Source organism: Macaca thibetana, chromosome 2 (genome assembly GCF_024542745.1).
Source record: "Macaca thibetana thibetana isolate TM-01 chromosome 2, ASM2454274v1, whole genome shotgun sequence".
NCBI classification, from domain to species: domain Eukaryota; kingdom Metazoa; phylum Chordata; class Mammalia; order Primates; family Cercopithecidae; genus Macaca; species Macaca thibetana.
Genome location: NC_065579.1, coordinates 155,266,461 through 155,280,507, shown reverse-complemented (window position 1 = coordinate 155,280,507; position 14,047 = coordinate 155,266,461). Strand labels below are relative to the sequence as shown.

Here is a 14,047-nt window from a genome sequence, read left to right as displayed (position 1 = left end):
GAAGCCTGTCAAGAAACATAGAGAATCCCCAACAGGAGGTCAACAATCTATCTGTAAGAATAACAAAACTACAGCATAGTGTTTAAGATCAGGAGTCTGGACTTAGACAGAAACTATAGTTCTACTACATAACAGCTACATAACCTTGGGCCAGTCATTTAACCAAGCCTCAGTTTCCTTATCTGTAAAATGGGGATAAAAATAGTATCTACCTAGAAAAGTTATTGTGGGGCTTAGATGACTTAATTTATTAATATATAAAGTGTTATCCCACCTTGGCCAGCAAGCAGACACACTGAAACACCACTTTCTGTACTGTATTTCTCACTGTCAGCTGACAAATTGCCACCCTGATTTCATACTTCAGCAGCATGAGATGGGATAATATGAATTCACCTCAAAGAGGGGCCTATGCCCTTAATTGACAAAAATCATGTTTTTAAGATCACCAAGCTGAGGGCCCACCCCGGACCACAGAAAATACACTAAAGTGGTAAAGGCTACCTGACAAGGATCCCTGGGTTGCCGCCAGCAACATCCGCTATATCCTCTCTGTGTGGACAAATCACGTCTCTCCTCAAATTCTAAACATGTTCTCAGAAGAACACAGAAAATGCTAAAGCTAAGGAATAATCTCCATAGACAAACATATTCTCAATTACACAAATAAAATGGAGACCAAAATATTTTCTATGCTAAATAATCACATGGAAACACTGATGATTAAATCTTAAATGACAAAAAGAAAAACAAAAAATAAACCCTGTATCTGTGCTATGATTACAACTAAAGACATACAATTAAGGAAAGTCTAGAAAGAAATATACTCAAAAGCTAATAATAATTATATTAGGAGAATGGGATTAGCTAGGGGTGGTTTTTTTCTCTTTTCTTTTTAGAATTTTTAATAATATAGTTTTTATATTATCATACATATTTTTGTATATCACATATTGTCATATTTACATATATTTTACATATATCATTTTAGATACTCTTACAATGAAAACAAAGTGAATTTTTTTAATGGTGAATACAGAGGCAGTAAGTAACTGTAAAAAACAACCACCACCTCAGAAACTCTTAGGATAGTGTCACACTTACTAAAGGATACAATTCCAAAAATTTAGTTTCAGGTTAGTTGGAAGGAAACCTAGAAACTATTTCTCTCTAAACACAATGCTATAGATAAAATGGGAGGTTAGGTTCTTGGGGAATGTTTGACCCAGGAAGCAATTAAACAGTATGGCCTGTATTCAGGGTCCTGTGAAGGTATCACAGGAAGTCAATGCTGAAGGCAGTAACAACTAATAAAAAAGGGCAATTTATGTGTGCATTTACTCTGTGCCATGCAGTGGGGTAAAATCACTTGTATTAACCTATTTAATTCTCATTTAACCATATGATGGAAGAATTACTAGTCTCCTCATCTTACAGGTAAGAAAAGGAAAGGAAGTTTTGGACAGATTTAAGTACCTTGCCAAAGCCCACACAACTAGTAAGTGGTAGCATGCACTCTCAGCCCAGGTGCTCAGCTCCACATCCTTCACATGGATATTTCCTCTTTTCTCCCCTTGGTGCCTGGGTCGTCCCAACACAAACCCTTGAATATTCAGGTTCCCTTGGGGGCCTTCTATCTCTCTCCCACATCTACCTTCCCTTTCCTAGGACCTGTCTGTTCAAATGCCTTCCTAGAGGTCTATTCTTTTCCCACCTGCTAACAGTAAGTCATCAGGTTCCTGAGGCCAATCAGACAACCTCTTGCAGACTTAATTGTAGGAGGCTTAAATGCTACGATTGGCAATTTTTAAAATAAAGATCTCAATCTTAGAAAATTCAGACTGGGAACATTGCTTTTCTTTATTTTTTATTTTTATTTTTATTTTTATTTTTTGAGACAGGGCCTCACTCTGTTGCCCAGGCTGGAGTGCCGAGGCGCAATCCCAGCTAACTGCAACCTCCACTTCCTGGGTTCAAGCAATTCTAGTGCCTCAGCCTCCCAAGCAGCTGGGATTACAGGTGTGCACCACTATGCCTGGCTAATTTTTGTATTTTTAGTAGAGCTGAGGTTTCACCATGTTGACCAGGCTGGTCTTGAACTCCTGGCCTCAAGTGATCCATCTACCTTGGCCTCCCAAAGTGCTGGGATTACAGGCATGAGCCATTGCACCCAGCCCTGGAAGCATTGCTTTTCTAAGAACTATTTTCAGAGGGAGAGTCCCCTGGAAGAGAAAATCGCAGAGTGGAAGGAGGTTATGACCCTAAAATTACTGCAGTGTTGAAATCAGAAAAGATCTTAAAGAACACACATCGACCTCCCGCATTCTACAGACGGGTAAGAGATTTAAAAACCTACACAAGGCAGGGGATACATGGGAAATATCTGTACTTTCTGCTCAGTTTTGTTGAGAATCTAAAACTGTTCTAAAAAATACAGCTGAACCTTGAACAACACGGGTCTGAACTGCACGGCTCCACTTACACTCAGATATTTTTCAAACAAATGCGGACCAAAAATACAATATTCCCGGGATGCAAAACCTGTGTATACAGAGGGCCAACTTTTCCAATATGTGGGTTCCTCAGGGCTCACTACAGTACTTGAGCACGCATGAATGTGGGTAGATGCAAGGGTCCTGAAGCCAATCCCTTCCACATACTGAGGGATGACTGTAATTTAAAAAAACAAAAACAGAAACACCTACCCAAGAACTAAATAGCTGTGAATATTCATAAACTAATATTGCTCAACTGTAGCTTATGGACTCTGTTCAAAGGTAAGACATTTATTCTAAAAGCAAGGAGCCTGGCCGGGCGCGGTGGCTCACGCCTGTAATCCCAGCACTTTGGGAGGCCGAGATAGGCGGATCGCGAGGTCAGGAGATCGAGACCATCCTGGCTAATATGGTGAAACCCCATCTCTACTAAAAAATACAAAAAAGTAGCCGGCCTGGTGGTGGGTGCCTGTAGTCCCAGCTACTCGGGAGGCTGAGGCAGGAGAATGGCGTAAACCCAGGAGGCGGAGCTTGCAGTGAGCTGAGATCTGGCCACTGCACTCCAGCCTGGGCGACAGAGCGAGACGCTGTCTCAAAAAAAAAAAAAGCAAAGAGCCATTATTAATAATTACTTAAGTATTAGTTAGGCCTTTATTACTAATCCTGCTTTTGAGACAACATCTGACCCAGTTAAAAATAATTACTTACCTATCTTTCTAAGTCTAAGTGCTCTCCCAAAAACTGTACAGAAAGCCAGCATAAGTAAGTTCAAAGGTAAGATTTCCTTAGCTCCTGTGAGTAAACATCTGAAGTGTGAAGGGTCTGTCATCTGTCTGTCCATCTATGTTTCAAGAGAGACCAGCCAAGTGACTGGAGGCAACCCCTCTCAGAGTGTGTCCCAGCAACAAAATGATGAAAAATACTTATCTCACAAAGTTGCTCTAAGAATTTAATGAGATGATGCACCCAAGTACACTGGCATATCTGGTACATTTCCAGGACACAAGCTTTTTTTTTTTTTTTCTTTTTTGAGATGGAGTCTACCTCTTGCTGCCTGGCTGGAGTGCACTGGTGTGATCTTAGCTCACTGCAACCTCCACCTCCCAGGTTGAAGAGATTCTCCTGCCTCAGCCTCCCAAGTAGCTGGGATTACAGGCTTGCGCCACCATACCCAGCTAATTTTTTTTTTATTTTTAGTAGAGACAGGGTTTCACCATGTTGGCCAGGCTGATCTCAAACTCCTGACCCCAAATGATCCACCCACCTCAGCCTCCCAAAGTGCTGGGATTACAGGTGTGAGCCACTGTGCCTGGCCAGGAACACATGTATTTATTGGCTCTAATTACCAATATGATTCATGTTCAGATGTTATCAGAATATTGCCCAAGATAATGTTATCTCTGGAATTAATGAGATGATTTTTACTTTCTAACTCTGTAATTTCCATTTTTTCTTTTAATGAGTATGTAATATTTTTATAATCAGAAAAACATAATGACGTTTTAAAGAAAGTTATTTTTAGGGCAAGTGACTCCCGATTGGTGTTTGGGAAAGTGCCATCATATTGGATTTATTTACACTAACGTTTAAATAATTGAGAGACCTTTAATTGTCACAAGAGTCTCAGAGTTTTCTTTTTCAGTCATGGCTGTCTTGAAGCGGCAAGGGAATCATCATGACTACCGAGAACAAATTCAGGCAACATGAAAGAAGTTATTTAGGGCAAGATTTACCACTCTTTCCCTTTCTAGAAGTCTGCCCTGTAGTTAAAAATGATCATGTTCTCATATTTGGTTTTCTTCCACTCGATTCAACCAGTCTTTTCTGAGTACCTGCTATTTTTAAGCAAAGGGGATATGATATAAAGAGAATGAAAGCCCAATCTTTGTACTCAGAGTTTATTTCTATCTTTTTCTAGACCTCAATGTCTGCAATTTCCTGTCAAATATGAGAATGACTCCATCCCAAAGTGGGAGAACAGATGAAACGAGATGGATAAAATACTGAGAAGTCTTGAAGATAGGTGATAGGTACCTGAGAGTCCATTTTCTTTCTCTCTACTTTTGTGTATGCTTGAAATTTCCCATAATAGTTTTTAAAATCTGGCAAGGAAGATAAGCTATAACAAAAGGAAGGGCAACGTAAGTGCTAAGTATCATTCCTGGAGAATCTCTAACCACACACATCTTTACTCCACCAAAGTGGGTGGGGAGGACACCATGTATCACTCTATAAATATTTACTAAGCATTTGCACCAAGGAGAAAGGGTGTGTGTTCATTCGGCAGCTAAGAGCACCAAAATCAGCATTCCAATGTCTCTGAACCTATCAGGTAATTTTGCAGACACAGGGCATCTGAGTGGGCTTGATGTTATGCCACGCACATGATCCTGATGCCTTGGGACTCCGTGGGGCAACACTAGAAGAAAGACTGATTATTTTGCTACTCTTTTGACTCCTGCAGAGTTCCTAGGCGTTTACCTTTTACACATGCATTGTCCCACCTTCCTTAGGCCTTGGTATTCATTATCCCAATTACAACTCCTTTAGGAGGCTTCTGAATGATCACTGGCCAGATTCTAAAGGGGCAGTGGTTCCCTGGGCAGGGTAAGGAATGGGATAAAAATGATGACAGCCATTTACATGTACAAGTCATTTAAACCCAAAGATTAAGCTCCTAATGGCCCAACCTACAAGCATTTGAGCAATAAAAAAAAAAAAAAAAAGGCACTGTATTTTAACCCATAGGATAAAGTGAATATCCACTAGTCTATACTGATAAAAATGATCAAACAAATAAATGAATAGAAGAGAAGGGGTGGTTCTTTTCTTACAGTAAATTAAAACTAGTAAGAAAGTGAGAGATGGAAAAAAAATCACCCTCGGCAAACACCACTGAATAACCGTTGCAGACAAGGTTCACCAATGGATGCTAAACTAATAGGCAAAAATCTGAGGATAAACAGTATAGTCTCAAAGTATGTCCCCCAAGGTAATTCTTAACTACAAAGGGAAAGACAGTAACTTTGTAGTGGAGAAGCCCAATCGCTCACCACAAGTTCATTCCACAACACACCTAACTGGTACTCTTCGAAAGAATCAAAATCATGAAAGACAAGGAAAAACTGAGGAACTATTTCAGATTGGAGGAGACTAAGGAGAAAGAAAAACTAAATAAAATGCAAGATCCTTGATAAAATACAGTGGGAACAGAAAAAAAAAAAAAAGAGAGAGTAGGAAAATTGATGAACTTTAAATAAAGTTTGTAGTTTAGTTAATAGTATTGATCAATGTAGTATGGTTATGTAATGGGTTAATATTAGGGGAAGCTAGGTGAACTCTCAGTACCATTTTTACAACTTTTCTGTAAGTCTAAAGTTAACTAAACATAAAAATAAAGAGTCAGAGACTAGGTATAACCCAAGTCAACAAATGCTAGTAAATTAACTTACTTCTCAAGGAGAATCATTGTTTTTGTATTTCTAGTGCCTCAAACCAACCTGACACACAGCAGGTACTCAATTTAGTAACAAATGATGGACTAGGATATACTAGTTGAAATATATAAGGACACATCATAATTCCAGGCTACTGCTAAAAGGAATGAAACATAAAGAAGGTGGGAAATAAAGATTAATCAAATGAGTACAAAATTCCATCTGAGGAGGATTTTAAAAACTAAAAAGGCTCACCCCGACACTAGCTCCCTTCAGTTCACTAATATCAACACTTTTCTAAGGGTAGGGTCCTCACCTTTAATAAATGACACTTTTGCTCACACCCACTGCCTTCCGCTCCTCTGCCTCTAAAAGTGCTACTTCTCCTTGGCTTGGGGAGGAAGTGTTGCGTGGCCTGCCTCTTCCTTCATGAAGCCACAAAGTGCCACTGTGTGAGTTCCATGGCACACTGGAACACAGCGTACCCGCCTCTGAGCAAGAGCCGTGGAAATCCACACTTGAAGCGAGGTGGTCCTGCAACACCCAAACGACCAAAGTTATTTTATGTAGTATATGCTATGCAACATAATACAGAATTCACCAGAATTTCTGATGGGAGGTTTCAATAGAAGTTCATCATGTACTTACATGTTACTTTCAGCTGTCCCTAAAAAATCAACAGTGGAGTCAGTAGGAGTTTACTTTCTGCAGTCATTAGGGGCACCTCACCCTAAACGTTCTTAAAAAGGTTTAAAAAGCTCTGAGATCATGGGTATAACAGGGCTCTGAAGTCACATACAGCTGAGTTCAAATTCTTGTTATCAGATGCATGAATGGCTTTTGACAAGTAACCTAAATGTTTTGAGTCTGTTTGGCCATTTATTTAAGAAGCATTTCTCAACGTCTGGTTCCAAGAGTGCCTTTATCAAATACATAAGGGAATGTGTTAAAACTGTAGATTCCTGGGCCCCACTCCAAAGCCAACGGGTCAGAACAACAGCCTCTGGGACTCAGAAAAATGAAATTTTTAACAAGCTCCCCAAATGATTCTTAGCTGCATTAAAGTTTGAGAACCACTGATATAAGAGGATGGACCTGGAATGCAATAGATCTTTCAGATATGTTAATTTTCCCTCTGGTTAGGAAAAGCAGTAAGAAGATATGTCAAAATGAGATTTTAAAAATGCATTTGAAAGGTTTTTGATTCCATCATTTAGAAATGTATTCTAAGAAAACAATCAGAGAGGTACACCACAATATTGAAACCAACATTGCTAAAATAACCAAAAATGTAAGAGTCTAAATATTAACAATAGCAATCTGATTTAATTAATTATAATACATCCATATGATGGCATATATGCTTCCATTAAAATGTTTACAATAACTACATGGAAAAGTGCTCATAATAGCTAAGTAGAAAAAAGATATAAAGATGTATATAAAATATAGGCTGGGTGTGATGACTCATGCCTGTAATCCCAGCACTTTGGAAGGCAGAGGCGGGCGGATCACTTGAGGCCAGGAGTTCGAGACCAACCTGGCCAACATGTTGAAACCCCTTCGCTACTAAAAGTACAAAAATTAGCTGGGCATGGTGACGCATGCCTGTAGTTCCAGCAACTTGGGAGGCTGAGGAAGGAGGATCACCTGAACTGGGGACGCGGAGGCTGCAGTGAGCCAAGATCATGCCACTGCACTCCAGCCTGGGTATCAGAGTGAGAACCTGTCTCTAAAAGAAAAAGTATATAAAATATACTACCAACTATGCAATACATATGTATGTGCATACCTTTTACATACAAAATGACAGAGTCACTGGTGGTCATCTCTTAATTGTAGGATTAGGGAAAAACTTTTATTTCTTCTGTATCTTCTAATTTTTCTAAAATGGAGTTTTCATCAACAGAAACAATGTTGTTTTCTGATAAAATGACTACATAGTTTTCCTTTAAAATACAGTCGTCCTTGGTTTCACGTTCTGCGGTTTCAGTTAACCGCAATAAAATACAGTAAGATATTTTGAGAAACAGGTGACATTCATATAACTTTTATCACAGCATATTATAATAACTGTTCTATTATTAGACATTATTCATCTCTTACTGTGCCTAACTTATAAGTTATGCTTTATTATAGATATGTATGTATATAGAGAAAAAAACAGTGTATATAAGGTTTGGCACTATCTATGGTTTCAGGCATCCACTGTCAGTCTTGCAACATATCCCCCAAGAATAAGGGGGACGACTGTACATTAAAATTTAAAGATAACATCACAGACAGGAATTCTAACTTTTAGTTACATAAGTTTGACAATTCATTCACATAACCTTTAAGAAAACCTGTTCTAAATAGGCCAAAAAGCCCCAATCTCAAAGAAAAACTTCAGAGGCTGTTAGTTATCTTCAGTGCCAGAGAACCCTGTGGTCTCTGTTTGAAATGCCTATTCCCAGGCTGCAGCCCCAGAGATTTTTATTTCAAAGGCCTCAAGTGGGGTCAAGAAACTGATATTTTTGCCTGGACCCGTGGCTCACACCTGTAATCCCAGCACTTTGGGAGGCCGAGGCAAACGGATCACTTGGGGTCAGGAGTTCCAGACCAGCCTGGCCATCATGGTGCAACCCCACCTACTAAAAACATAAAAATTAACTGGGAGTAGTGGCCTGGGCCTGTAGTCCCAGCTACTTGGGAGGCTGAGGTGGGAGAATGGCTTGAACCTGGTAGGTGTAGGTTGCAGCGAGCTGAAATCGTGCCACTGCACTCCAGCCTGGGCCACAGAGCCAGACTCCGTCTCAAACAAACAAAAAAAAAATGTATATTTTTAACAAGAACCTAGGTAACTCTGAGACATGCAGCCAGGTTTTAGAAACCACTGTTCATTGATGGCTTAAAACAAAGAACAGAAAACCATCACTGACTTGCTTTGGATGTTTCCACTGAATAAAAGATCTTCAAAGAGAAGGTTAGTTCCCAAAACTTGTGCAAGCGTTTCTGGAAAAGGCAGGCATTACTATTAGCTCGGCTTAAAGTAGATACTAAATACTTATTATATTAAGTGGCATATAAACTATAATCACAGAGCTGATTTTATTGCCCTCTCTACCCACTTCCCCTTAGATTATGTAGTCAGACAGTTCAATTCAGGTCAGTACTTCTTCACAATGTATGTTTTCAATCCGATCAAAGCTATAGGTAGACGAAAGTTATTGCAGTTTCATGGGGTTTACAATTTCCATAAAGAACAAACCTGCGGCCGGGCGCGGTGGCTCAAGCCTGTAATCCCAGCACTTTGGGAGGCCGAGGCGGGTGGATCACGAGGTCAGGAGATCGAGACCATCCTGGCTAACATGATGAAACCCTGTCTCTACTAAAAATACAAAAAACTAGCCAGGCGTGGTGGCGGGCGCCTGTAGTCCCAGCTACTCGGAGGCTGAGGCGGGAGAATGGCGTGAACCCGGGAGGCGGAGCTTGCAGTGAGCCGATATCGCGCCACTGCACTCCAGCCTGGGCGACAAAGCGAGACTCCGTCTCAAAAAAAATAAAAAAAATTAAAAAAAAAAAGAACAAACCTGCTCTAGAAGACAAAATTCCAAAAACTTCTGAACTATATCCAATCAAGCATTATCTCCTCCCGCAAGAGAGACCTTCCAGCACTCCCCACCTGGGTCTCGGGAATAGCTTTCCGCATCCTCTTCTGAATCCCAATTTCTCAATCTGGGCCCTGAATCCCATTCATCCTCATCTCTCCTTGATTTTCTAGGATCTTCAAGGTGTTATTTTCCTTTCTTTAAAAATTTAAAAAAAAAAAAAAAAGCCACGACTCTCCTCCACACTCAAATTACCATCTTCTCATTCCTCCTCTTCATCACCAAACGGCTGAGGAGGTCTACCAGTGCCCTCACCACCTCCACGTCCCCATCCCTCACCCACTCTGGAACACTTTGCAACAGGATGCACACCCACCTTCTGTTGATAACTACTCTCCTAAGGCTACCAACCCATAGGCCTTTTCTCGGTCCAGAGCCCCTGGACTTGTCTGCTCTTTTCCAAACCAAAAGTTAACAGCTCTTAGCTAATGGAAGACAGAACATCAAGAAATACAGATCAACAGACAGTGGATGGCTGTCTCCGAAGTCCTTTATAATCCAGGTGACCAGGCCCTTCGGAGAAAGGTCAAAGGTTGCCCGCCCCTCGCAGGACTAGGGCTGGGGTCAGCTGATCAGTTTCCCCGTTGAAACGCTGGAGAAAGGGTTTCCAGGAAGAAGGGGCTTTTTCAGGTTGATGCACCCGGCGGAGAGGTGCTGGGGGCGACCCCGGATCGTGACCTGGGTTATGAGTGAGCCCTGGATCTTTTCCTACCTGGCAGCAAGCACCTCGCCTGGCTCCCGGCCTGCAGTAGAGGCGGGGCTGCGCGGGATGCCAGCACCTGAGCCGGTGCCTCCCGCCAGGCTCGGCCTCCGCAGGCCCCCGGCCCGGCCCACCGCTCCAGCTGAGGAGGGACGGCCCACGGAGGCCGCGCTATCCCCACGGCCGCCCCGCCCCAGCCCCGGGAACGACCCCGGCCGTCGCCCGGCCACCCTCGCACGGCGCCCGTGTCCCGGGAACTGCATTTCCCGAGCTCCGGCGGAGCCAGGGCCGCGTGTACTCACCCCAGACGCGGCCGCAGCGAGCTAGTACTGCCCAGGGAAACGCGAGGCCGCGGAAAGCGGCTCGGGGACCGCCCCGGCCGCCCGGGAGGCGGCTCCTGAGTACGAGCTCCGCCTCCCGCCCGGCCTTGGCCCGAGGGGCGGGTCCGCCCGGCTCTGCACGCGCCTGGCGCTCCACCCCTGCCAAATCGACCACACCAGGGGCTGGAAGGAGCACCGGCAGGGAAACGGAGTGTTGACGCCTCGGCCTCTGGGTGGCTTTAAAACCCTGTGCCAGTAGTAGACAAAGTGCTGGGCGCTTCCCAAATTATATCCCTTTAAATACTCACAAAGCAGTAGGAAAGTACTTCCATTTTACAGAGTAGGAAACTGAGGCTTTAGAGAGGCTAATAAACTTGCTTTAATCACCCTACGAGATTTCAGCCCTCTCAACTGCAAAAATAATAATAATATTGTTCCCATGTTGCAGGTCTACTTAGAATATTAAATGAATAACTTTTTTTAAATCCTTATTTCTTCAAAGGTATTATTACAGAAGGCCAAGACAATTAGATTTATACTAAAGATGTGAGTGAAAAATTATGGTAGGCTCTGTGTAGGCAGTCGGGATAGCTAGATTCTCCAACACAGCCTCCCACTGCACGCACGGGAAAGTAGTAGATTCTCCAAGAACCACCCATCCACTCCACCCAAAAAGAAACAAACCATAGCTAGAGCCAGTGCTGGGCTCATTAAGTTCATAGCAGGAAATCTGAGGCTATACTGAGGCCACATAGGCCAAATGTAGGCCCTTGGAAGCTGGAAAAGAGGGCCACCTAGTGGCAGTTGAGCATAGGTCAGTGAAATAGGTCAGCACTGCTCCTGAAGAAGGTCCAATGTGAAACTTACTTTTTTGTTTGTGTTCCCTTTGTAATATGCTGTAAGGTTGTATAACCACATTTAGTGAAAAAGGACATTACTGAATTTAATCCAGTGACATTATACAATAAGTTACTTGTACCTACATAGATTGTCCCCAAGTCTTCAGTATGTGATGCCCGGAAGCATAATACACCTTTTGCAAGAATCACTCAGCTTTTCTGTATTTGGTAGCTGGTAGGTTATTAATTGGAAAAGTTAGGCTATTGCTTTCAGTAAGTGTAGGAAAGCAAGTAGCAGTGATATCTACAAAATCAAAGATAGATTTCCAATCTGCTTTTGAGGTTTTAGGGTGGCTTTCATTGGAACACAGAGAGGCACTGGCATTAATAAAATGGTTTCCTAGGGTAGTGTTTGTTTTTTTTTTTTGGCATCAGTCCAGAAACCCAACAGTTGCGTTGGTTTTTCTTGTTAGAGCATGAGCCTTAGCTAAAGCCATCTATAAATTATGGTCCCATGGATTTCCCAGCAGGAAATAAGGGGAAAATAGAAAAAAGGATAAGATATTCATGATAGCAGAGAAGTCTTGATCCATGATCTTGAGAAAGCTGTCCATGTCTAGGATGCCATCTGCTTCTGGGGAGAAACTTCCCTACCTTAAGGTCTCTAATAGGTGTATAGTTCCAAGAGTTTGAAGGGGCTCTTTTGAGTCACAAGGTATGGACTCAAGACTCAAGGCCCTAAAGTTTTACTGTGGGTGGTGAAAGGAGAACATGATATAATCTCTGCTAATGGGGTACAAGAGCAGTTTTTCTCAGATGGGATGTTATTTCCAGAAGACTCAATATCTGAGTTCTAGATTGTGAAAGGTTGGTCGTACTCAGTGTATCACAAAAGGCTTTTACTTGGTGAAAATATACTTTGGTATAATGGATTAAAGCTTTGCAGTATTTAGTTATAGCAAAGCTTATAAGAGCAGGAGATACAGGAGATTCTGTTATTAAGGATATGGGTCTTCCCAGAACTAGATTTTGTCTACTCCATGATGAGTAATGGAGTACAGAGTTTTTAATAATGGAAGATTTAAGGACTCAGGAAGAACCAGGTGGCCATATGGGGCCTCCATGAGTCCACACTTAGCAATAAATTTACATCCTTTTAAATGTGTTTTGGTTTGTCTGTTCTAAGATGGCAGATAGTAGGCAGTGCTAGTGTGTCTCTCCCACTTGGAAGGACAGAACAGTGTGTAGCAATTAACACTGTGAACTTTTATTCCAAGAACCACTGCAGGAAGTTAGCAAGAAACCAAAAGAATTCGCAGATCCTATGAAAGAAGGAACACACCACAACAAACTCCGTGGAACAGGCAAAAAACTGTGAATTCTCAGTGTAGGAGAAGGGGAGAGCCTGCCTCTGAACACACATTCCTACTGGGGAATCTGAAAATCCAGATCATGGGAGAAGGCTTTAACCTTACCTAGAGCTGGGATGGACTTAGGGAGAAGCACAAAATATAAAAGTAGAAGCAGCAGCAGGAAGAGCCTTGGAGGCATTCTCAGTCTCCAACTCAAGGCCAGGGAAGCCATCCCTGACTATATCTCACAGGGGCCCCCAGAGAAGGCAGCCACCAAACTTAGGAAGGAGTCACAGAGTGAAAGAAGCTGCCAACTGAATTTTTTGGTAATTTCAAGTGGGCGTGAACACCCTTGAACAGAATCCGGGGGTGGGCGGACAAATGGAAACTAATGCAGATACAAGGGCAGAAACTGAGCACCCGCATTTCAGGCAGATGGGAGGGGTGTGACCTGAAAGCCATGTTTCTTTCTCAGCAGGAAAGCTCATGGCCCAGGGCAGGTCTGAGTTCTGCACACCAGCTGTCTGAATCTAAACTCAGTGCCGTTAGTGGGTCACCATGGGAACAAGACTGGCCTCGCCAACTCTGTGGGAGCTGGATGAGGACTTTCACTATGAGCTAATCCCCACTCCCCTCGCAAACTCTACTGCACAGCAGAGGGAGCCATACTCCCCTCTAGAACATAACCCCATTGGCCTGACAACCACCCCTCCTATCCCCTAGAGGGGCCACAGCAGGCCTTGCCCGGGGAAAATCTGAACTCAGGCCCGCCCAACCCTGCCCCTACCTGATGGTATTTCTCTACCTGCCCTGTAGCTTAACACAAAAGACATAAACTCTTGAGAGCTTTATGGCCCTGCCCATTGCCTGGGGAACCAGAATACTTCCCCTAGACAACTTAGGCCAAGCTCAAATGTCGTTACTACTACCACAGCTGGTGTTCTCTTGCAAGTGTCCCCTCCTGGCTGGAAGTCAACCAACTCAGGCCATTACAGTAACTCTTGGCAGAATAACACTGCTTACAGGAAGGAGAAAACAACAGCTAACACCACTCCCTGCTAAACCCTGGCTAACCAGAGGTCCTGAGTCTGTCCACATGACAACTTCACCACTAGCATAACCAGCATTCAAGAAAGCCAGCACACTGAGCCTATCTACAACCAAGAAATCTCACAGACTACATCACTCCCCTGCCACCTCCATCAGAACAGGTGTTGGTATGCATGCTGGGAAACCTGAAGACAGATAACATCA

At 42.8% G+C, this 14,047-nt stretch overlaps 1 protein-coding gene across 3 annotated transcripts in view; it reads right to left on the bottom strand.

Moving 5' to 3' along the window:
• Positions 1–10,704, bottom strand: part of B4GALT4 (beta-1,4-galactosyltransferase 4) — a 30,008-nt gene extending 19,304 nt beyond the window's left edge. The window contains exons 1-2 of one of the 3 annotated variants that reach the window (XM_050778763.1): positions 10,585–10,704; positions 6,249–6,466 (exon numbers count right to left, since the gene is read on the bottom strand). The gene's annotated coding sequence lies outside the window, so the exon portion shown is untranslated. The remainder of the gene's footprint in view (positions 1–6,248; positions 6,467–10,584) is intronic. The other 2 variants (XM_050778765.1, XM_050778764.1) reach the window with 2 other exon arrangements.
• Between the last annotated feature and the right edge of the window lie 3,343 nt (positions 10,705–14,047).